Consider the following 26,048-nt stretch of genomic DNA (forward strand, 5'->3'; position numbering starts at 1 on the left):
TCGTCGCTGCGTCGATCCTTTTGGTCCCGGCATAGCCTTGCACATGCCAGCAGACTTGTTATGCAGCACAATAGCGGGTGACAGCCAAGGCGCCCATGCATCACATGTATCTTCACTTCTTCAGTCATAGCACGCAAGCCCCGTGCGCGAGCGCGGCGCACCTGGCCAAGAGAGCAAGCAGGAAGCCGCCGTCATGTCCTCCGCTTACCGCCCTACAACTTACACAAAGGTGGCGTGATAGGGAGCTCGGGCGCGTGCCGACATAGGTGCTAGGCTAGCCGAAGCGGCAGTTTCCCACGACGATGACGGGGGACTGAGGGCTTCGGTGGCCTGGACGCGTGCAATATCAACACATGGGCAGCGCCAGATGCCTTCAGGTGTCGACCATGAGGTGCGCCTGGGAGACACAGGACGCGGGGGGGGGGGAGGGGGGGGGCGCCGGCAGCCTGTGCGGGGGCGATCTAGAGGCGCGGCGGGCTTGAGGTCAAGAGCACCGGCTCACGGGCCTGCACGACGACGGGAGAACCAACAACGGCACCAGGGACGACGTGCGGATGCGGCCTGAGTTCTTCCTCCCGCATAGAGGCACCTCCGCCATCACTTTCCCTCCTCGGTCGTGGTCTTCGCGCACACCTCCTGTGCATCACCACCTTGGCCATGCGGAGGAGAGATGGGGAGCCGCCGCCGGGAGACGAGATGAAGGCCGGCGCCGGGAGCGAAGATGCGTTGGGGGCTCCGGCGAGGGACAGGAGCGCCGCCCCGCTGCTCGACAATTGTTGTGATGCAGGCGGGAGAAGGAGGTGGCTTTTATAGGCTCATACGGCGGCCAATCGGTGGTGAGTCGTACACGGAGCTTCGATGGAGCCCTCCAGAAAAAACCGGAGAGATCGGGATGGCTCAGCGGCAGAACGCAAAGTTGACCCAGAATGAAATCTGAAGGAAATATCTCGATTCAACGGCAAAAGCAGCAGCGATAGAACATATCAGTAACATCTAGACAGGACGGTCGAAGCGGCACCGCTGTTTAGAATCGTAGGACGACACAACCTATGCAAACAGTACATGAGCCGGCCCACATGCAGTGAAAAAATGCTAAATGAACCAAACGAATCATCAAATCAGTTCAAAAAAAAAATTGAAACTAAACACCAAATCCACAAAGCGTTTGTACACACTCGCGTACCAAAATAATACCACGCGGCACATGGACGATTCACCATGGGTCACTTTCGTACAAGTGTTTGAATCTCAGCGCAAAAACTTTGCCTGGAATAGAGGCTTGGGTATAAATTGCAAGTAAAAATTAATTAAGCATTTAGTGCATATAATTCTATTTGAAATTGCAAATGTATTGGAAAAAAGGCATAATTAGGTTGAAAAAAATGTATTTGTGTTCTTTAGTCTATGTTTAGGCGTTATCCCCCAAAAGGAATGGAATTACAAACACATGGGTGCCTGGACTGGACCGCAAACATGGAGGCTATTTGTTTTTTAGTTCCAAAAATGCAAACGAAGTCCGAAAACATTGAACTTGCACCATGCCCTCTTATGACATCAATAAGAAACGAGTTCCAAAAATTTACAATGTTTTGCCAAAAATTATGTCGTGCACTACTTAGAAACCAGACCATCCTGAAGAAGAATATTTGTTTCCAGAGGGAACGAGTCAGGTTTGAAGGCAAAGTGATGATTGCTTCATCGATTGACATTGACTTTTTTCCTACACCCAAGATACATCATTCAAGGTTCCTTTGCTATATTTATATCATTAAGTGCATTTCTAGGCATTTAGTGTGTATACAATTTCAGACTGGAAGTGCATGAAAGAGTTGGCAAAATTGGGTTAAAAAATATTATTTGTGTTCTCTAGTCTATGTTTAGGCCTTATCTAAGAAAAGGCAAGGAATTACAAACATGAAGGTGCCAAGACTCGACTCCGAACATGGAGGTAATTGATTTTTCAATTTAGAAACATGCAAACGAAGTCCGAAAACATGAAACTTGGCATGGTGCTATTGCATCGGTATGTTGTAGTAAAACTTTATGATTGTTTTTTGCAAAATTAGTAACCGGGCCATCCACGAGAAAGAATCTAATGTTTTGGGAGGGAACAAGTAAGGTCTAAAGGCAAAGTGATGGTTGCTTCACCAGTTAAGTTTGAAAAAAGGGAAAACTACACTCAAGATACAACACTAAATGACACATATAAAAAATTCGCATTTTTGGGGTCTATTTGCTATATTTTAGTCAGTAGCCGTATTTATAGACATTTAGTGCATATAAGTCAAATTTGAACTGCAAGTGCATGTAAAAGTTTGTGAAATTGGGTTAAAATACTATTTGTGTTTTTTAGGCATCATATGTCCTCATATTTTTAGGCCTTATACATGAAAAATAATTGGAAGAAAATTAAATAGAGAAAGAAAGAAAAGGAGAAAAGGGGGGGGGGGGGGGGACAGTCAAAAGGAGTTTGTCGAATGTATCACTCCGCAAACCCGTGGTTTTAGGGGGGGTGGGTTAAGAGGAATGTGGAGACCTCCTACTTGATGCATGTGCGTGTCAACTATGGGTGTCATCAAACAAGCCAAGACAAATGGGCCTGCCCACTTAGCCCGTGAGTTGTTTCTTTTTTCTTCTTTAGTTATTTAGTCATTTTTTCACCGGAAACCGACTGAGTATTTTGGATATAGTTATTTTAACAACTATTAAAAATATGTTATATAAGATTGCCTAGTATGTATTTTATAAAAAAGTTCATTGTATATTAGCAAATGTTCAATGTCCATTCATAAATGTTCATCGTATAATTAAAAAAAGTTCATCTTATATTTATATATGTTCAAATGTATACACCAAAAATGTTCATCATATATTATAAAAAAATATTAATTGTGCATTCAAACAAAGTTCACTGTATACTAAAAAAGTTTAGCGTGTATTTGGAAAAATATTCACGATATATTGGAAAAAGAACATAACCATATATTGAGAAACCTATAAAAAGGAAGATGTGCAAAAATTAAAATAAAAAAGAGGAAGAAAGTGCAAGATCTTAAAAGATAAAAGGAAAAGGAAAAAATGAAGAAAAAAATAAAACAGAAAACCATTAGGAGGGTCGGCCTGTCTGGAGGAGCGTTCAGCGAAGCCTCAACTATATGAGGCACGTCGGCGTCTTATAGGATTGGTCAAGATGGGCGCGCCTATGTCTCGTTTGACGCGAGACGTAGGGCAGTGTCATCTGAGCGCGATAGCGAGATGGCCTGCCCTATGTGCACAAGTCCGCAGGCACCGGCCAAGGCCTCCCTTTTTCATGTTTTTATTCTCTTTTTTCTTTTTTTCTTTTGTTTATACTTTGCAATAATCTGAATATGTAGTATAGTACGAAAACACAATAGATAGAAACATTTGAAAATATTAATCATGCATCTTCTAAAATGTTAAATGTCTATAAAATTATTTTTTCTCATATATACCAAAAATGTATACAGAAAATTTGAATGTGTATGAAAAATTGATCATGTATTTAAAAAATGTAAATCCAGCATAAAAAAAATACTACTCAAGTATTTGAAGAATGTTATCAAGCATTTAAAAAATGTTAAACGTGCATAGAAAAAATATTTATCATGTATACAGAATTATACAATGTGTATGAAAAAAGTTAAATGTTAAACGTGCATAAAAAAATTGAACAACTATCAATCAATCACTTGAAAAATGTTGATCAAGTATTTGAAATTTTTTAATCAATCATTTGAAAAATGTTAAATGTTGATCAAGTGATGATTGCTTCATCGATTGGCCTTGATTTTTTTCCTACACCCAAGATATATCATTACATGTTACATGTAAAAAATATGGCATCTTTCGAGGTTCGTTTGCTATATTTATACCATTAAGCGCATTTCTAGGCATTTAGTGTGTATACAAATTCAGACCGGAAATGCATGAAAAAGTTGACAAAAATGGGTTAAAAATATTATTTGTGTTTTCTAGTCTATGTTTAGGCCTTATCTAAGAAAAGGCAAGGTATTAGAGCATCTACACCCGGGCGCCCCAAAGCCGCCTCATACGCCCGGGCGGGCCGCCCGGTCAAGATTTTTCAACCCAGACGGCCCCCTCAAACGGGCCTTAGACGCCCAGGATGAGCGGCACCCCTCATATCCAGCCTAAATATGGGGCGGATATGGAGTCGCCCGGGCGCGCCCGCCACGTAGGACTGACGAAGGGGTCCCACGCGGGCTCGCCCGGACACCCGGCGGTACGACGGACGCCTCCTCCGTAGCCGCATGGCGCCGCTTCGGCTCGCCGCCCGAGACCAAATTCGTCGATTTTAACCGGCCAACGTCCTGCAACCCTAGCCCATCCACCTCGCCCTCTCCACACCGCCAGTTCGATCCCATCCACCTCCTCCCTCTCCCGCTCCGGCTTTCCGCCATGGTCCAGAGCAAGATCACCTACTACGCAATGCTCACGCCGGAGCGCCGGTACGAGATCCAGCAGGAGATCTCGGCGAGACAACCCACGCGCGCCACCCGCATCGGTCCTAGGCTGCCTCCGGACTCGCTGGAGCCGAAGGAGGAGGAGGAGGAGGAGCGACCAGGGGGAGAGGAGGAAGAGGAGCTGGCTCCGATGGAGGTGGAGGAGGCGGAGTGGCGGGAGGAGGAGCTGCCGGGTCTCAACATGGAGCAGGCGGAGGCAGAGTTCGTCATCACGCGATTGGAGGAGATGGCAGAGTAGCAGGCCATCCTGGAGTCCATCCAGGGTGAGGCCTATGTGGAGGCTAACTGGGGCATTCCTCCGGCAAGAGCAAGAGGCGTCTGACGTGCTCTTCACCGAACATGATGCAAAGATAGACGCGAAGGAGGCCGGAGCGGAGCAGCCGGGGGCGCCGGAGGAGGCCGAGCTACAGCTGCCGCCCTGAAGGAAATATGCCCTAGAGGCAATAATGAAGTTGTTATTTATATTTCCTTATATCATGATAAATTTTTATTATTCATGCTAGAATTGTATTAACCGGAAACTTAGTACATGTGTGAATACATAGACAAAACAGAGTGTCCCTAGTATGCCTCTACTTGACTAGCTCGTTAATCAAAGATGGTTAAGTTTCCTGACCATAGACATGTGTTGTCATTTGATGAACAGGATCACATCATTAGAGAATGATGTGATGGGCAAGACCCATCCGTTAGCTTAGCATAAGTGATCGTTTAGTTTTATTGCTATTACTTTCATCATGACTTATACATGTTCCTCTGACTATGAGATTATGCAACTCCCGAATACCAGAGGAACACCTTGTGTGCTATCAAATGTCACAACGTAACTGGGTGATTATAAAGATGCTCTACAGGTGTCTCCAATGGTGTTTGTTGAGTTGGCATAGATCGAGATTAGGATTTGTCGCTCCAATTGTCGGAGAGATATCTCTGGGCCCTCTCGGTAATGCACATCACTATAAGACTTGCAAGCAATGCGACTAATGAGTTAGTTGCGGGATGTTGCATTACGGAACGAGTAAAGAGACTTGCCGGTAATGAGATTGAACTAGGTATTGAGATACCGACGATCGAATCTCGGGCCAGTAACATACCGATGACAAAGGGAACAACGTATGTTGTTATGCGGTTTGACCGATAAAGATCTTCGTAGAATATGTAGGAGCCAATATGAGCATCTATGTTCCGCTATTGGTTATTGACCGGAGACATGTCTCGGTCATGTCTACATAGTTCTCGAACCCGTATGGTCCGCATGCTTAACGTTCGGTGACGATCGATATTACGAGTTTATGTGCTTTGATGTACCGAAGGTAGTTTGGAGTCCCGGATTTGATCACGGACATGACGAGGAGTCTCGGACTGGTCGAGACGTAAAGATCGATATATTGGAAGCCTATATTTGGACATCGGAATGGTTCCGAGTGGTTCGGGCATTTTTCCGGAGTACCGGCAGGTTACCGGAACCTCCCGGGGAGTATATGGGCCTTATTGAGCCTTAGTGGAATAGAGGAGAGGGAAGGGAAAAGAGGGAGGCGCACCCCCAAGCCCAATCCGAATAGGGAGGGGGGCCGGCCCCCCTTTCCTTCCTCCCTCTCTCCTCCTTCCTTCCTCTCCTGCTCCTACTGGGAAGGGGGGAATCGTACTCCCGGAGGGAGTAGGACTCCCCTAGGGAGCGCCATAGAGAGGGTCGGCCCTCCCCCTCCTCCACTCCTTTATATACGGGGGAGGTGGGCACCCCATGGACACACAAGTTGATCATTGATCTTTTAGCCATGTGCGGTGCCCCCTCCACCATAATCCACCTCGGTTATATCATAGCGGTGCTTAGGCGAAGCCCTGTTCCAGTAGCAACATCATCACCATCATCACGCCGTCGTGCTGACAAAACTCTCCCTTGAAGCTCTACTGGATCGTGAGTTCGTAGGACATCACCGAGCTGAACATGTGCAGATCAAGGAGGTGTCGTACCTTCGGTGCTAGATCGGTCGATCGTGAAGACGTACGACTACATCAACCGCGTTGTCATAACGCTTCCGCTTATGGTCTACGAGGGTACGTAGACGATACTCTCCCCTCTCGTTGCTATGCATCACCATGATCTTGCGTGTGCGTAGGAATTTTTTTTGAAATTACTGTGTTCCCTGAGTATGCATCGTTGCTACAGTTCGTCGTGCCGAGACACCACGTGATGATCGGGTGTGATAAGCTCTACGTTCACATACAATGGGTGCAAGCCAGTTTTGCACACGCAGAATACTCGGGTTAAACTTGACAAGCCTAGCATATGCAGATATGGCCTCGGAACACTGGAGACCTGCTATCTCTTGAGCACTGCGTTGGTTTTCCCTTGAAGAGGAAAGGGTGATGCAGCAAAGTAGCGTAAGTATTTCCCTCAGTTTTTGAGAACCAAGGTATCAATCCAGTAGGAGACTACACGCAAGTCCCTCGTACCTACACAAACAAATAAGAACCTCGCAACCAACGCGATAAAGGGGTTGTCAATCCCTTCACGGTCACTTACGAGAGTGAGATCTGATAGAGATAATAATAATAAGATAATTTTTTTGGGTATTTTTATGATATAGATTGGAGAATAAAGATTGCAAAATAAATGGTAATAGAAATAGCTAGTTGATGGGAGATTAATATAATGGAGAATAGACCCGGGAGCCACAGGTTTCACTAGTGGCTTGTCTCAAGATAGCATAAGTATTACGGTGGGTGAACAAATTATTGTCGAGAAATTGATAGAAAAGTGTATAATTATGAGAATATCTAGGCATGATCATGTATATAGGCATCACGTCCGCGACAAGTAGACCGAAACGATTCTGCATCTACTACTATTACTCCATACATCGACCGCTATCCAGCATGCATCTAGAGTATTAAGTTCATAAGAACAGAGTAACGCATTAGGCAAGATGACATGATGTAGAGGGATAAACTCAAGCAATATGATATAAACCCCATCTTTTTATCCTCGATGGCAACAATACAATACGTGCCTTGCTGCCCCTGCTGTCACTGGGAAAGGACACCGCAAGATTGAACCCAAAGCTAAGCACTTCTCCCATTGAAAGAAAGATCAATCTAGTAGGCCAAACCAAACTGATAATTCAAAGAGACTTGCAAAGATAACCAATCATACATAAAAGGTTTCAGAGAAGAATCAAATATTGTTCACAGATAAACTTGATCATAAACCCACAATTCATCGGATCTCGACAAACACACCGCAAAAAGAATTACGTCGAATAGATATCCAAGAAGATCGAGGAGAACATTGTATTGAGATCCAAAGAGAGAGAAGAAGCCATCTAGATAATAACTATGGAGCCGAAGGTCTGAAGTAAACTACTCACACATCATCGGAGAGGCTATGGTGTTGATGTAGAAGCCCTCCGTGATCGAGTCCCCCTCCGGCGGAGCTCCGGAAAAGGCCCCAAGATGGGATCTCTTGGGTAAAGAAGGTTGCAGCGGTGAAAATAAGGTTTCGTAGTGCAACTGGATGTTTTCGGGGTATATGGATATATATAGGACGAAGAAGTAGGTCGGTGGAGCCATGAGGGGCCCACGAGGGTGGAGGGCGTGCCCAAGGGTTAGGCGCGCCCCCAGCCTCGTGGCCTCCTCATTGATTTCTTGACGTCCACTCCAAGTCCTCTGGATCACGTTTGTTCCAAAAATAACTCTCCCGACGGTTTCATTCCGTTTGGATTCCGTTTGATATTCCTTTTCTGCGAAACACTGAAATAGGCAAAAAAAACAATTTGCACTGGGCCTTGGGTTAGTAGGTTAGTCCCAAAAATAATATAAAAGTGTATAAATAAGCCCATTAACATCCAAAACAGATAATATAATAGCATGGAACAATCAAAAATTATAGATACGTTGGAGACGTATCAAGCATCCCCAAGCTTAATTCCTGCTCGTCCTCGAGTAGGTAAATGATAAAAACAGAATTTTTGATGTGGAATGCTACCTAGCATAATTCTCAATATAATTTTATTTATTGTGGCATGAATGTTCAGATCCGAAAGATTCAAGACAAAAGTTTAATATTGACATAAAAATAATAATACTTCAAGCATACTAACAAAGCAATTATGTCTTGTCAAAATAACATGGCCAAAGAAAGTTATCCCTACAAAATCATATAGTCTGGCTATGCTCTACCTTCACCACACAAAGTATTTAAATCATGCGCAACCCCGATGACAAGCCAAGCAATTGTTTCATACTTTTGATGTTCTCAAACTTTTTCAATCTTCATGCAATACATGAGCGTGAGTCATGGACATAGCACTATAGGTGGAATAGAATGGTGGTTGTGGAGAAGACAAAAAGGAGAAGATAGTCTCACATCAACTAGGCCTATCAACGGGCTATGGAGATGCCCATCAATAGATATGAATGTGAGTGAGTAAGGATTGCCATGCAACGGATGCACTAGAGCTATAAGTGTATGAAAGCTCAAAAAGAAACTAAGTGGATGTGCATCCAACTTGCTCGCTCACGAAGACCTAGGGCATTTTGAGGAATCCCATCATTGGAATATACAAGCCAAGTTCTATAATGTAAAACTCCCACTAGTATATGAAAGTGATAACATAGGAGACTCTCTATCATGAAGATCATGGTGCTACTTTGAAGCACAAGTGTGGTAAAAGGATATTAACATTGTCCCTTCTATCTTTTTCTCTTTTTTTCATTTTTTTTCATTTGGGCCTTTTCTCTTCTTCTTTTTTATGGCCTCTTTTTTTATTTTATTTTTATTTTTCGTCCGGAGTCTCATCCCGACTTGTGCGGGAATCATAGTCTTCATCATCCTTTCCTCACATGGGACAATGCTCTAATAATGATGATCATCACACTTTATTTACTTACAACTCAAAAATTACAACTCAATTCTTAGAACAAAATATGACTCTATGTGAATGCCTCCGGTGGTGTACCGGGATGTGCAATGACTCATGAGTGACATGTATGAAAGAATTATGAACGGTGGCTTTGCCACAAATACGATGTCAACTGCATGATCATGCAAAGCAATATGACGATGATGAAGCGTGTCATAACAAACATAACTGTGGAAAGTTGCATGGCAATATATCTCGGAATGGCTATGGAAATGCCATAATAGGTAGGTATGGTGGCTGTTTTGAGGAAGGTATATGGTGGGTTTATGGTACCGCGCGAAAGTTGCGCGGTACTAGAGAGGCTAGCAATGGTGGAAGGGTGAGAGTGCATATAATCCATGGACTCAACATTAGTCATAAAGAACTCACATACTTATTGCGAAAATTTATTAGTTATTGAAACAAAGTACTACGCGCATGCTCCTAGGGGGATAGATTGGTAGGAAAAGTCCATCGCTCGTCCCCGACTGCCACTCATAAGGAAGACAATTAATAAATAAATCATGCTCCGACTTCATCACATAACGGTTCACCATACGTGCAAGCTACGGGAATCACAAACTTTAGAACAAGTATTTCTCAAATTCACAACTACTCAACTAGCATGACTCTAATATCACCATCTTCATATCTTAAAACAATCATCAAGTATCAAACTTCTCATAGTATTCAATGCACTTTTTATGATAGTTTTTATTATACCCATCTTGGATGCCTATCATATTAGGACTAATTTTATAACCAAAGAAAATTACCATGCTGTTCTAAAGGACTCTCAAAATAATATAAGTGAAGCATTATAGATCAATAATTTCTATAAAATAAAATCACCACCGTGCTCTAAAAGATATAAGTGAAGCACTAGAGCAAAATTATCTAGCTCAAAAGATATAAGTGAAGCACATAGAGTATTCTAATAAATTCCAATTCATGTGTGTCTCTCCCAAAAGGTGTGTACAACAAGGATAATTGTGGTAAACTAAAAATCAAAGACTCAAATCATGCAAGACGCTCCAAGAAAAACACATATCATGTGGTGAATAAAAATATAGCCTCAAGTAAAGTTACCGATAGAAGAAGACGAAAGAGGGGATGCCTTCCGAGGCATCCCCAAGTTTAGGCTTTTGGTTGTCCTTGAATTTTACCTTGGGGTGCCTTGGGCATCCCCGAGCTTAGGCTCTTGCCACTCCTTATTCCATAATCCATGAAATCTTTACTCAAAACTTGAAAACTTCACAACACAAAACTTAAACAGAAAATCTCATGAGCTCCGTTAGTATAAGAAAACAAACCACCACTTAAGGTGCTGTAATGAACTCATTATTTATTTATTTTGGTGTTAAACCTACTGTATTCCAACTTATATATGGTTCATACCCTCCGATACTAGCCATAGATGCATCAAAATAAGCAAACAACACACGAAAAACAGAATCTGTCAAAAACATAACAGCCTGTAGTAATCTGTAGGTTTTGAATACTTCTGCAACCCCAAAAGTTCTAAAATAAAATGATGGACGTGAGGAATTTATCTATTAATCAGCTTCAAAAAGAATCAACCTAATCGCACTCTCCAGTAAAAAATGGCAGCAAATCTCGTGAGCGCTAAAGTTTCTGTTTTTTACAGCAAGATCGCAAAGACTTTCCCCAAGTCTTCCCAAAGGTTCTACTTGGCACAAACACTAACTAAAAGCATAAAACCACATCTAAAAAGAGGCTATATGAATTATTTATTACTAAACAGAACCAAAAAGAAAGGAACAAAAATAAAATTGGGTTGCCTCCCAACAAGCGCTACCGTTTAACGCCCCTAGCTAGGCATAAAAGCAAGGATAGATCTAAGTATTATCATCTTTGGTATGCAATCCATAAGTAGCTACCATAATAGATTCATAAGGTAATTTAATTTTCTTTCTAGGAAAGTGGTCCATGCCTTTTCTTAACGTAAATTGGAATCTAATATTCTCTTCTTTCATATCAATAATTGCACCAATCGTTCTAAGGAAATGCCTACCAAGAATAATGGGACATGTAGGATTGCAATCAATGTCAAGAACAATGAAATCTACGGGAACATAATTCCTATTTGCAACAATAATAACATCATTAATTATTCTCATAGGTTTCTTAATAGTGGAACCCGCAAGATGCAAATTTAAAGAACAATCATAAAATTCACAAAATCCTAACACGTCACACAAAGTTTTTGGAATCGTGGAAACACTAGCACCCAAATCACATAAAGCATAGCATTCATGATCTTTAATTTTAATTTTAATAGTAGGTTCCCACTCATCATAAAGTTTTCTAGGGATAGAAACTTCCAATTCAAGCTTTTCTTCATAAGATTGCATTAAAGCATCAAAGATATGTTTAGTAAAAGCATTATTTTGAATATAAGCATGCGGAGAATGTAGCACGGATTGCAATAAGGAAATACAATCTATTAAAGAACAATTATCATAATTAAATTCCTTGAAATCCAAAATATTGGTTTCATTGCTATGTAAAGTTTTGACCTCATCAATCCCACTTTTACCAATTTTTGCATCAAGATCTAAAACCTCCGAATCATTGGGACACCTTTTAATTAAAGTTGACTCATCTCCAGTCCCATCATTATCAAGATTCATATTGAAAAACAAAGATTTAATAGGAGACACATCAATCACTTTTAGATCTTCATCCTTATTATCATCAAAACTAGAAGAACACGATTTTATGAAGCAATCTTTTTTAGCATGCATCCTAGCGGTTCTTTCTTTGCACTCATCAATGGAAATTCTCATGGCTTTGAGAGACTCATTGATATCATGCTTAGGTGGAATAGATCTAAGTTTCAAAGAATCAACATCGAGAGAAATTCTATCCACGTTCCTAGCCAACTCATCAATCTTAGACAATTTTTCTTCAATCAAAGCATTGAAACTCTTTTGCAAACTAATAAATTCTTTAATATTAGATTCAATATCAGAGGGTATCTTATTATAATTTCTGTAAGAATTGTTGTAGGAATTACCACAATTATTAGAGTAATTAATAGGAAAAGGCCTAGGATTAAAGTTTCCTCTATACGCGTTGTTACCAAAATTGTTCCTGCCAACAAAATTCACATCCATAGATTCATTATTATTCTCAATCCAAGTAGACAAAGGCATATCATTAGGATAAGAAGAAACACTCTTATTATCAAACAATTTCATAAGTTCATCCATGTTTCCACTCAAAACATTAATTTCCTCTATAGCATGAACCTTTTTACTAGTAGATCTTTCAGTGTGCCATTGAGAATAATTAACCATAATATTATTTAGGAGTTTGGTAGCTTCTCCCAAAGTGATTTCCATAAAGGTGCCTCCCGCGTCCGAATCTAAAAGATTTCTAGAAGCAAAATTCAATCCGGCATAAATTTTTTGTATAATCATCCAAAGATTCAAACCATGTGTAGGGCAATTACGTATCATTAATTTCATCCTCTCCCAAGCTTGTGCAACATGTTCATGATCAAGTTGCTTAAAATTCATAATATCGTTTCTAAGAGAGATGATCTTAGCGGGAGGAAAATACTTAGAGATAAAAGCATCTTTGCACTTATTCCATGAATTGATACTATTTTTAGGCAAAGAAGAAAACCAAGTTTTAGCACGATCTCTAAGTGAAAACAGAAATAGCTTCAATTTAACAATATCATTATCCACATCTTTATTCTTTTGCATATCACACAAATCAACAAAGCTATTCAGATGGGTAGCGGCATCTTCACTAGGAAGGCCGGAAAATGGATCTTTCATGGCAAGATTCAGCAAAGCAGTATTAATCTCACAAGATTCAGTATCGGTAAGGGGAGAAATCGGGGTGCTAATAAAATCATTATTGTTGGTATTGGAAAAATCACACAATTTAGTATTATCTTGAGCCATCATGACCAATAATCTAACACACAAGCACACAAGAAGCAAGCGAAAGAGGCGAACGAAAAAGAGGCGAGTGGAAAAAGAGGGTGAATAAAACGACAAGTATGAAGTGGGGGAGAGGAAAACGAGAGGCAAATGGCAAATAATGTAATGCGAGGGATAAGAGTTTGTGATGGCTACTTGGTATGTCTTGACTTGTGCGTAGATCTCCCCGGCAACGGCACCAGAAATCCTTCTTGCTACCTCTTGAGCACTGGATTGGTTTTCCCTTGAAGAGGAAAGGGTGATGCAGCAAAGTAGCATAAGTATTTCCCTCAGTTTTTGAGAACCAAGGTAATAATCCAGTAGGAGGCTACACGCAAGTCCCTCGTACCTACACAAACAAATAAGAACCTCGCAACCAACACGATAAAGGGGTTGTCAATCCCTTCACGGTCACTTACGAGAGTGAGATCTGATAGAGATAATAATAATAATAATAATATAAATATTTTTGGTATTTTTATGATATAGATTGGAGAATAAAGGTTGCAAAATAAATGGTAATAGAAATAGTAGTTGATGGGAGATTAATATAATGGAGAATAGACCCAGGAGCCATAGGTTTCACTAGTGGCTTCTCTCAAGATAGCATAAGTATTACGGTGGGTGAACAAATTACTGTCGAGAAATTGATAGAAAAGTGTATAATTATGAGAATATCTAGGCATGATCATGTATATAGGCATCACGTCCGCGACAAGTAGACCGAAACGATTCTGCATCTACTACTATTACTCCACACATCGACCGCTATCCAGCATGCATCTAGAGTATTAAGTTCATAAGAACAGAGTAACGCATTAGGCAAGATGACATGATGTAGAGGGATAAACTCAAGCAATATGATATAAACCCCATATTTTTATCCTCGATGGCAACAATACAATACGTGCCTTGCTGCCCTTGCTGTCACTAGGAAAGGACACCGCAAGATTGAACCCAAAACTAAGCACTTCTCCCATTGCAAGAAAGATCAATCTAGTAGGCCAAACCAAACTGATAATTCGAAGAGACTTGCAAAGATAACCAATCATACATAAAAGATTTCAGAGAAGAATCAAATATTGTTCATAGATAAACTTGATCATAAACCCACAATTCATCGGATCTAGACAAACACACCGCAAAAAGAATTACGTCGAATAGATCTCCAAGAAGATCGAGGAGAACATTGTATTGAGATCCAAAGAGAGAGAAGAAGCCATATAGCTAATAACTATGGACCCGAAGGTCTGAAGTAAACTACTCACACATCATCAGAGAGGCTATGGTGTTGATGTAGAAGCCATCCATGATCGATTCCCCCTCCGACAGAGCTCCGGAAAAGGCCCCAAGATGGGATTTCTTGGGTACAGAAGGTTGTGGCGGTGGAAATAGGGTTTCGTGGTGCTCCTAGATGTTTTCTGGGTATATGGATATATATATAGGAGGAAGAAGTAGGTCGGTGGAGCCACGAGGGGCCCACGAGGGTGGAGGGTGCACCCAGGGGGGTAGGCGCGCCCCCTGCCTCGTGGCCTCCTCGTTGATTTCTTGGCGTCCACTCCAAGTCCTCTGGATCACGTTTGTTCCAAAAATAACTCTCCCGAAGGTTTCATTCCGTTTGATATTCCTTTTCTGCAAAACAATGAAATAGGCAAAAAATAGCAATTTGCACTGGGCCTTGGGTTAGTAGGTTAGTCCCAAAAATAATATAAAAGCGTATAAATAAGCCCATTAACATCCAAAATAGATAATATAATAGCATGGAACAATAAAAAATTATAGATACGTTGGAGACGTATTAAGACCGAAAGGTCGAGCGTGAATCATATAGTAGATATGATCAACAGAGTGATGTTCACCATTGAAAACTAATCCATCTCACGTGATGATCGGACATGGTTTAGTTGATATGGATCACGTGATCACTTGGATGATTAGAGAGATGTCTATCTAAGTGGGAGTTCTTAAGTAATTTGATTAATTGAACTTTAATTTATCATGAACTTAGTCCCGATAGTATTTGCATAACTATGTTGTAGATCAATAGTTTGCAATGTAGCTCCCCGTTTATTTTTGATATGTTCCTAGAGAAAAACTATGTTGAAAGATGATAGTAGCAATGATGCGGACTAGGTCTCTGATCCGAGGATTATCCTCATTACTGCACAGAAGAATTATGTCCTTGATGCACCGCTAGGTGACAGACCTATTGCAGGAGCAGATAGAGACATTATGAACGTTTGGTAAAGCTCGTTTTGATGACTACTTGATAGTTTAGTGCACCATGCTTTACGGCTTAGGACCGGGACTTCAAAAACATTTTGAATGCCACAGAGCATATAAGATGTTCTAAGAGTTGAAATTGGTATTTCATACTCATGCCCGTGTCGAGAGGTAGAAGACCTCTGACAGTACTTTGCCTACAAGATGGAGGAGAATAGCTCAACTAGTGAGCATGTGCTCAAATTGTCTGGGTACTACAATTGCTTGAATCAAGTGGGAGTTAATCTTCCAGATAAGATAGTAATGGACAAAGTTCTCTAGTCACTATCACCAAGTTACTAGAACTTAGTGATGAACTATAATATGCAAGGGATAACAAAAGTAATTCCCAAGCTCTTCGCGATGCTAAAATCGGCGAAGGTAGAAATCAAGAAATAGCATCAAGTGTTGATGGTTAACAAGACCACTAGTTTCAAGAAAAGGGCAAATGGAAAGAAAGAAGAACTTCAAAGAAGAATAGCAAGCAAGGTGCTGCTCCCATGAAGAAGCTCAAAGCCTAGAACCGAGTGCTTCTACTGCAAAGGAAATGGTCACTGGAAGTGGAACTGCCCTAGATACTTGGTGGATAAGAAGGATGGCAAAGTGAACAAAAGTATATATTTGATATACATGTTATTGGTGTGTACTTTACTTGTGTTTATAACAACACCTCAGTATTTGATACTTGTTCAGTTACTAAGAGTAGTAACTCAAAACGGGAGTTGCAAAATAAACAGAGACTAGTTAAGGGCGAGGTGATGATGTGAGTTGGAAGTGATTCCAAGGTTGATAAGATCACCATCGCACACTCCCTTTACCTTCGGGATTAGTGTTGAACCTAAAATAAATGTTATTGGGTGTTTGCGTAGAGCATAATATGATTGGATCATTTTTACTGCAATACGGTTATTCATTTAAGTCAAGGATAATTGTTATTCGGTTTACATGAATAAAACCTTCTGAGGTCATACACCCAAGGTGAATGGTTTATTGAATCTCGATTGTAGTAACACACATATTCATAATATTGAAGCCAAAAGATGCAAAGTTAATAATGATAGTGCAACTTATATGTGGCACTACCGTTTAGGTCATATTGGTGTAAAGCGCATGAAGAAACTCCATGTTGATGGGCTTTTGGAATCACTTGATTATGAATCACTTGATGCTTGCGAACCATGCCTCATGGGCAAGATGACTAAGACTTCGTTCTTCGGAACAATGGAGCGAGCAACAGGTTGGAAATAATACATACTGATGTGTGTGGTCTAATGAGTGTTGAGGCTCGCGGTGGGTATCGTTATTTTCTGACCTTCATGTATGATTTGAGTAGATATGGGTATATCTACTGGATGCAACATAAGTCTGAAACATTTGAAAAGTTCAAAGAATTTCAGAGTGAAGTGGAAAATCATTGTAACGGGAAAATAAAGTTTCTACGATCTGATCGCGGAAACAAATATTTGAGTTACAAGTTTGGTCTTCATTTTAAACAATGTGGAATAGTTTCACAACTCACGCCACCTGGAACACCACAATGTAATGGTGTGTCCGAACATCATAACCATACTTTATTAGATATGGTGCAATCTATGATGTCTCTTACCGAACTACAACTACCGTTTTGGGGTTATGCATTAGAGACAGTTGCATTCACGTTAAATAGGGTACCGTCTAAAAATCTGTTGAGATGACACCGTATGAACTGTGTTTTAGCAAAAAACCTAAGCTATCATTTCTTAAAGTTTGGGGTTGCAATGCTTATGTGAAAAAGTTTCAGCCTGATAAGCTCAAACCCAAATCAGAGAAGTGCGTCTTCATAGGGTACCCAAAAGAAACTGATGGGTACACCTTCTATCACAGATCTGAAGGCAAGATCTTTGCTGCTAAGAATGGATCCTTCCTAGAGAAGGAGTTTCTCTCAAAAGAAGTGAGTGGGAGGAAAGTAGAACTTGATGAGGTAATTGTACCTTCTCCCGAATTGGAAAGTAATTCATCACTGTCGGTGTCAAAACCGGCGGATCTCGGGTAGGGGGTCCCGAACTGTGCATCTAGGCCGGATGGTAACAGGAGAAAAGGGACACGAAGTTTTACCCTGGTTCGGGCCCTCTCGATGGAGGTAAAACCCTACGTCCTGCTTGATTAATATTGATGATATGGGTAGTACAAGAGTAGATCTACCACGAGATCGAGGAGGCTAAACCCTAGAAGCTAGCCTATGGTATGATTGTTGATGTGTATATTGTCCTACGGACTAAAACCGTCCGGTTTATATAGACACCGGGTAGGGTTAGGGTTACATAGAGTCGGTTACAATGGTAGGAGATCTACATATCCGTATCGCCAAGCTTGCCTTCCACGCCAAGGAAAGTCCCTTCCGGACACGGGACGGAGTCTTCAATCTTGTATCTTCATAGTCCAGGAGTCCGGCTGAAGGTATAGTCCGGCTATCCGGACACCCCCTAATCCAGGACTCCCTCAGTAGCCCCTGAACCAGGCTTCAATGACAACGAGTCCGGCGCGCATATTGTCTTCGGCATTGCAAGGTGGGTTCCTCCTCCAAGTACTTCATAGAAGATTTTGAACACAAAAATAGTATCCGGCTCTGCAAAATAAGTTTCCACATATTGCCATAGAGAGAATAATATTTACACAAATCTAATCTGCTGACGTATTCCGTAGTGTGACATCACACCACGGCCAAGCTTTTATTCGAACCGTTTTACTGTCCCATCTCAGCGCATTATGCGAGGCGGTTTCCTTGGCACGTCTTGTTAAAGCAGGGATCGTGCCCCCTTATTCAGGGATTCTCATCAATACGGGCGTGGGTAACCCAACCGCGCCATTGATTACGGTGCTTGGAGATAAGCGAGTTTTACAAGGCTAGTGGGGACATGTAGTTGCGTCCACCCATATAAGGGGATAAAGATCCACCTTTTCACCTACGCCTTCTTCCTCCTTCGCCTATCCATTCTTGCGCACTCGAGCTCCAGCGCCCAAGTCCGCACTCCTCACCTCAACCTTCTCCAGCCATGTCCGGAGCGGGAGGCAAGTGGATGGTCTCCTCCGTCACGGAGGGACATATCAAAAAGCTGAGGAAGGCCGGATACCTGTCTAACAACATCGCGTACCGGCTCCCCGAGAAGGGGCAGCTCGTCCCCACCCCTAGGCCCCATGAGAGGGTGGTGTTTCTCCCCCATTTCCTCTGCGGACTGGACTTGCCTCTCCACCCATTTGTCCGGGGGCTCATGTTCTACTACGGCATGGATTTCCACGATCTGGCCCCGAACTTCGTCCTCAACATCTCGGCATTTATCGTCATGTGCGAGGCCTTCCTCTGCATCCGCCCCCATTTCGGCCTATGGCTCAAGACTTTCAACGTCAAGCCGAAGGTGGTGCGCGGCAGCCAAGCGGAGTGCGGAGGCGCCATGGTGGGCAAGATGGCCAATGTCCTATGGCTCGAGGGCTCCTTTGTGGAGACCCTGAAGGGGTGGCAATCGGGGTGGTTTTACATCACCGAGCCGCGCGACGCCGAATGGGTCGCACCCCCTGAGTTCCGGTCCGGATCCCCAACGCGGCTCACGTCCTGGAAAGAGACGGGCCTGTCGTGGGGTAAAAAAGGAGAGCTGACCGGACTCCAAACATGCGTCAAAACCCTGGTGGACAAGAAGCTCAAACTTGTCAACGTAGTCCAGGTTATGCTCATGCGCTTGATCCTCCCGTGCCAACAACGGGCTTTCAACCTGTGGGAGTTCGACCCGGCACGACACCAAACTCTGAGCAGGCTCTTCGACACGACGTACGAAGATGCCTGGAAGGTGCTTTTCAAGGGCGCCAAGACTCCCGCATCCGCTACTGAGGATCGCGGATTCAGTGCGCAGCGTCACGCTCTCGCGGTAAGCTGTTTTTTTCCTTTTACAGGGTATCAGTTTTTCCTAGTTTGACTCTATGCGGGATCTAAGCTCCCTTTCCTTTGACAGGATTGGCAGGTGACGTCCGGACAGATCAACTGTCCGGCCCCTTTGCCCGAAGGCCTAGCGGACGCTCGCTTGGCGAGGCTGCTGGTTCCGGCACCCTATGTGGTGCCGGAGAAGAAGGTCAAGAAGAAGGCCACGGGGACTCGAAAGAGTGCCCGACGCCCGGAGGTGTCGGATTCATCATCCGACGAATCCAAGACGCACTCCTCCCGCGAAGACGAGGAGGAAGAAGAGACCCCTCCCCCTCCAGCGGGGGAAGGGAAGAAAAGGAAGGCCGCCCCAACTGGGGAGGCCGAAGGGTCCAAGAAGGGGAAAACCCTTCCTCCGGACTGCTCCACCGACGCCGACGGCGGCGGAGAGGAGTGGGCGCCTAGGGCCAAGCCCCTGGCCAAATCGTAAGTATCCGGATACTAGAGTAATTCATAGTATTCGTTTATTGCACAGCTTTCCCTCATGTCGAATATGTTTATGCAGCCCACCCAAAGACCGGCTCGACGCGTTGTCGAGCGGCTCACTGGACTTGTCGGATGTGAACTCGCTTCCGACGGCTTCCTCCCCCCACCCTACGGACGACACCAAAGTGTTGTCCCAACAGGTTCAAAGCCGGGAGGAGGTGGTCCTAGAGGCGCCGCAAGGTGACCTCCCGGACTCCAGGAGTAAAGGGGATGAAACCCCCCGGGGCTCCAAGTCCGGCTCTAGGCCGGACACCGCTCTGGAACCTTCAGAGGTTCCAGAGTCCAGCGGGGGACCTCCTTCCAAGAGGAGCAAGTCCGCCGTGCCGGTGGCCCCCGTCCAACCGGAGGCGCCGGACAATATGTTGGAGGCGCTCCAAGGCGCCTCCATCGACGAGGAGCACCGTGCCATTATGAGTGCGGTGGTCTAGAAGGTTCAGTCCGCCAAGAGTGGACTGACTGAAGCTTGTACTAGCCTTTTGACAGGCTTTGAGGTAAGTAGAGAATGTGTAAATAATATTACCGCATAGACAGTAGCCCCTGATGCTCTGTTTGGCGTTCGGGAAGAAAAGCCGAATAGAGGATCAAATAAAATTCGCAGGAGTCTAACAAAAGGAGTCAATATGCGTATGCAGGCTTCTCTGCTTGCGTCCACCGCACTGACTGCGGAAGTGGACACGCTAAAGCAGAACCTCGAGCGGTCCGAGCAAGATCTCGGTCGTGCCAAGAAGCAGCTCGAGGACAACGAAGGTAAGAAATACCTTGTTAAAAAAATATATATATATATATATAAAGGTGCAATTGCAAAGAATGACAGGATTATCGTGGCTATTATAGGGGCCACGTCTAAAGTGGTGACCCTTAAGCAAGCGCTGGTCGAGGCCGAGAAGAGTGCGGCCTCGGAGCGCACTGAGCGGGAGAAGTATGAGGCCGAGGCTGGCAAGGTGCGGCAAGAGCTCCAGGCTCTCATGGAAAAACATGAGAGTTTGGAGCTTGACTCAAAGACGCGAGCGTCCGAGCTCGCGGTGGCTATTGAAAATGCCAAGTCTGCCAAGGCCGAATCCCAGAAGACCCTCCAGGAGTTGGATGAGGTGAAGAAGATAGCGGCGGGTAAGGCATTCTTTATGCAAAGCAAACACATAAACTTGAGTTACTTGTTACTTACCCGAATCCGGAGCTCTCCAGGAGCGTTCGCAGATCTTCCCCGGAGTGTGTCCGATGCCGCCGCATTCTATCGAGCCGAGGAGGGCAGCTCGACGGAGAATGTGTTCTGGTCTTAGTACGCTGAGGCCGGACACCCCGTGCCCCTGAGCGACCAGCTGAAGCAACTGGTCGAGCTCCACAAGGCGGCCGAACAGGCCATGAAGGGCCTTATTGTTCGGCTATGGCCTGGAGGGGCTCTGCCTGGGAGCTATTTCCGGCTGGTGCAGCGGCTGGTGGAGGCCTGTCCAAGGCTCGAAGTCATCAAGCGCTCCGTCTGCATTGAGGGTGCCCGTAGGGCCCTTGCCCGTGCTAAGGTGCACTGGGGCAAGCTGGATGTTGAGAAGCTTGTGAAGGACGGGCCACCGCCGGGGAAAGAGCATCGTAAGCCCAAGAATTACTATAAGGATGTTCTGAAGGGTGCCCACCTTGTGGTGGATGAATGTTCTAGGGATGTAATTTTGGAGTGAAACTTGCTCGTTTTGTCCCGTGCGCTGAAAACTTGTTTATATGCGCTAAGCAATGCTGTTGGAATTTAAAATATTGCCTTCTGTGCGGCTGTTTATCAGTTCTGAGAGATGGCGAGTCGTCGGCTTCTGCCCCTATGCCGCCAGTGCTGGGGTGTTTGGGGATAAACCTGAGCGCTCTTTTCCCCATGTTTGGGTCCTTCGAGGGAGGTGCTCAGCCCAACGAACAAGGCAATCGGACTATAATGCATGAACACTATCACTTAGCCATAGAATTCTATAATTTTAAATTTCGGCGAAGCCCCTGGTATTCGGAAGACCGAGTTCGGGGCGCTATCCACGCCTTGGACGGACAGAACTGGCTCCTCGCCCTAAGTGGCATAAGTCTTTAGGGACTCGAAAAAACCTCTCGAACAGCGACCAGCTCTCGCTTCATCATGATAGTCAATTTTAGCTTTCTCCACTGAGGTGCTCGACCCAGCTCAACCGGGGCACAATCGAAGTGGTTCTCCTAGTGCTACCTTAGCCGATATAGCGGAACGTAAGGCACCAAAACATAGGAGCCGGGCAAACCCAACTATTGACCCAAGACATGATTCGGAGCCGATGCATATAATGCTATAAGTTCGGGGTGCCGCACTTGTTAAAGTGTTCGGACTTCTCACACCATATTCAGGGGTACTAAAGCCCCTAGCGTATTTTGGCCGTACCAATGTGTACGGGTGCAACATGTCGTTAAGGAACATATATAAAGAAAAAAAGGTAATGCAAAAATAGACGAAAGCTATGCATTGTTTATTAAAAAGGGCTGCGATCAAAGCAGAACGATACAAATAATGCGATAAGTGGAAGGTTGGACTAGTTAACATGTCCGTTCCAGGGGCAAGCTGTGGAATAGTATGCGGAACGGGTATACTGCTCGTGATAGAGACCACCTGGGAGTTCCGTAGTGCGGCGTGGCTTGTCTGCTTCCCTGGTTCTTGCATCGTTTGTGCGGCAATTGAACTGCCGAACAGGCCTTCCGAAGGATGAAGTCCTGAAAGTAAGAGAAAATTAAAAAATCAGCAGCCCCTGGTACGGTTTAAGCCGTGTTGTGGGCGTGCCGTGATGGTGCCCCTCCCCCTGTGCCCATGGTATATCTAGAGCGTAGTTATGTACGCGAAGTACTGGCGTCGCCTTTTTGCGAGGGTTGGGGTTGGGGCCGCATTGCTACGCCTGCTCGGATTGTGCCAGGCGGTCTTGTTGTAGGTTACTCCGGGCGCGCTTGACGGTGTCCGGTCGTTTAGTGGCCGAACTAGAGAACTGCCTCGAGAGGCTGCTTTGAACTTCCACTGAAAGGGCCGCCGTGTGCTCCTCCGTTCGAAGGGAGCGTTCGGTGTTCCCATTGACCGTAATTACTCCTCGAGGGCCTGTCATCTTGAGCTTAAGGTATGCGTAATGCGGTACCGCATTGAACTTAGCGAATGCGGTTCGCCCGAGCAGTGCGTGATAGCCACTACGAAACGGGAGTATGTCGAAGATTAACTCCTCGCTTCGGAAATTATCCGGAGATCCGAAGACCACTTCAAGTGTGACTGAGCCTGTACAGTTGGCCTCTACACCTGGTATTAGGCCTTTAAAGGTCGTTTTGGTGGGCTTAATCCTCGAGGGATCTATGCCCATTTTCCGCACTGTATCCTGGTAAAGCAGGTTCAGGCTGCTGCCGCTGTCCATAAGGACTCTAGTGAGATGAAATCCGTCAATAGTTGGGTCTAGAACCAATGCGGCGAATCCGCCATGATGGATGCTAGAGGGATGGTCCCTTCGATCAAAGGTGATCGGGCAGGAGGACCATGGGTTGAACATTGGGGCGACTGGCTCTACCGCGTATACGTCCCTTAACGCACGCTTCCGCTCCCTTTTGGGGACATGGGTTGCGTATATCATGTTCACCGTCCGTACTTGTGGGGGAAAACCCTTCTGTCCACTGTTGTTCGGCGGCCGGGGCTCCTCGTCGTCATCGCTATGCAGCCCCTTGTCTTCATTTTCGGCGTTTAACTTGCCTGCCTGCTTGAACACCCAACAATCCCTGTTGGTGTGATTGGCTGACTTTTCGGGGGTGCCATGTATCTGGCACGAGCGGTCGAGTATTCGGTCCAAACTGGACGGGCCCCTAGGATTCCTTTTGAATGGCTTTTTCTGCTGACCGGATTTAGAGCCTCTGAATCCGGCATTAACTGCCGCATCCTCAGCATTGTCGCCGTTAATGCGGCGCTTCTGCTTGTTGCGACGCGACCTGCCACTACTGTCCCTGGTGTTCGAATTACCAGGGTTCTTGGTCATATTGTTGCTACGAGCAAGCCAGCTGTCTTCTCCCGCGCAAAAGCGGGTCATGAGTATCGTGAGTGCTGCCATAGATTTCGGCTTTTCCTGTCCAAGGTGCCGGGCCAGCCACTGGTCACGGATATTGTGTTTGAAGGTTGCTAGGGCCTCAGCGTCCGGACAGTCGACTATTTGATTTTTCTTTGTTAGGAACCGTGTCCAGAATTGCCTGGCCGATTCCTCTGGCTGCTGAATTACGTGACTTAGGTCATCGGCGTCTGGGGGTCGCACATAAGTGCCCTGGAAATTGTCGAGGAATGCGGCTTCCAGGTCCTCCCAACAACTGATTGATCCTGTTGGCAAGCTGTTAAGCCAATGCCGAGCTGGTCCTTTAAGCTTGAGTGGGAGGTATTTGATGGCGTGGAAATCATCACCGCGGGCCATGTGGATATGAAGGAGATAATCTTCGATCCATACCGCAGGATCTTTTGTGCCATCATATGATTCGATGTTTACGGGTTTGAAACCCTCGGGGATTTGATGATCCATTATTTCGTCTGTAAAGCAGAGTGGGTGTGCGGCGCCTCTGTACTGGGCTATATCGTGACGTAGCTCCAATGAGCCTTGTCTACTGTGTTCGGCCCCGCCGAATTTGTGGCCGGCGTGACGGTTACCATCTCGAGCCGTGGGGCGCCCACAAGATCCGTAGATCGATCTTGTTTGCCTTGCCTTGTCCTCCAACATGTCTCGTAAGTCCAGCACATATTCCCGTGCCTTGGTACGGGGTGCGGCTTGAGTGGAGGGCCGAGAGGCCTCTCTGTCGCGACCATGAGGTGGCCGGTCGGCCGCATCAAGTGCTTCCTCCTCTAATCGGGGTAGCAACCTGCGCTTTGGGTAGCTCTTGGAGGGGCGTTCGAGTTTATTCTCTTCGGCCGCAAGGACTTCAGTCCATCTGTCGACTAGCAAATCTTGATCAGCTCTAAGCTGTTGCTGTTTTTTCTTGAGGCTTCTTGCCGTGGCCATAAGCCTGCGTTGAAAATGCTTTTGCTCGACGGGATCCTATGGCACGACGAATTCGTCGTTGTCGAGGCTTGCCTCGTCTTCGGAGGGAGGCATATAATTATCGTCCTCGACCTCTCTGTCTGCCGCTCTCTCATGAGGGCTGGTTTCTCCATCCTCCTGTGCTAAATCTTGCTGGAGGGGGTTTTCTTTGGCGCTTTCCGGAGTATTATTATCTCTCGTGCTGGAATCACCGTGTTTGTTTTGGCGGGATTTTGAGCGGCGCCGCTGACGCTGGCGCTTAGGCTGTTTCTTGGAGGGGTCATCCTCCGCTGTTCCATCGCCATCTCCCTCTTTTGGGGTGTCCACCATGTATATGTCATATGATGAGGTGGCTTTCCAGGGTCTAGTAGGCGCTGGTTCTTCATCATCTCCTTCATCAGCGTCCATACCGTTGATATCTTCGGAGTCGAAGTCGAGCATATCGGTTAAGTCGTCGACAGTGGCTACAAAGTGGGTGGTGGGTGGGCTTTGAATTTCTTCATCGTCCGTACCCCAACCTTGCTGACCGTAGTCCAACCAGGGCTCTCCTGATAAAGAGAGAGATTTTAGTGACTTCAGGATATCGCCGAAAGGCGAGTGCTAAAAGATGTCCGCGGCAGTGAACTCCATGATCGGCGCCCAATCGGATTCGATCGGTAGGGGCGCGGAGGGTTCGGAGTCTGGAGAGGAGTGCGGCTCCTTGGAGTCACGAGTCTCACAGAGTACGGGGCTGGTGTTCGGCTCAATCACCGTTGGGGTTGCAGCCCCCGAGGTGGCATCCAACCACCCATCCTTGATCGACGCGGTTGGCTCCGAATTAAGGGTCGGAGCCGATGCGGGTGCGGCCTCCAGGGCACTGTTTGACGGCATAGCTAGATCATGCTCGTCGTGACAGTGCGGCACGCTCGGCAGTGGCTCGAATCCGTCGAAGATCAAGTCCCCGCGGATGTCAGCCGTGTAGTTTAAACTTCCAAATCTGACCTGAC

This window comes from Triticum urartu, chromosome 2, assembly GCF_003073215.2.
Source record: "Triticum urartu cultivar G1812 chromosome 2, Tu2.1, whole genome shotgun sequence".
NCBI lineage: Eukaryota > Viridiplantae > Streptophyta > Magnoliopsida > Poales > Poaceae > Triticum > Triticum urartu.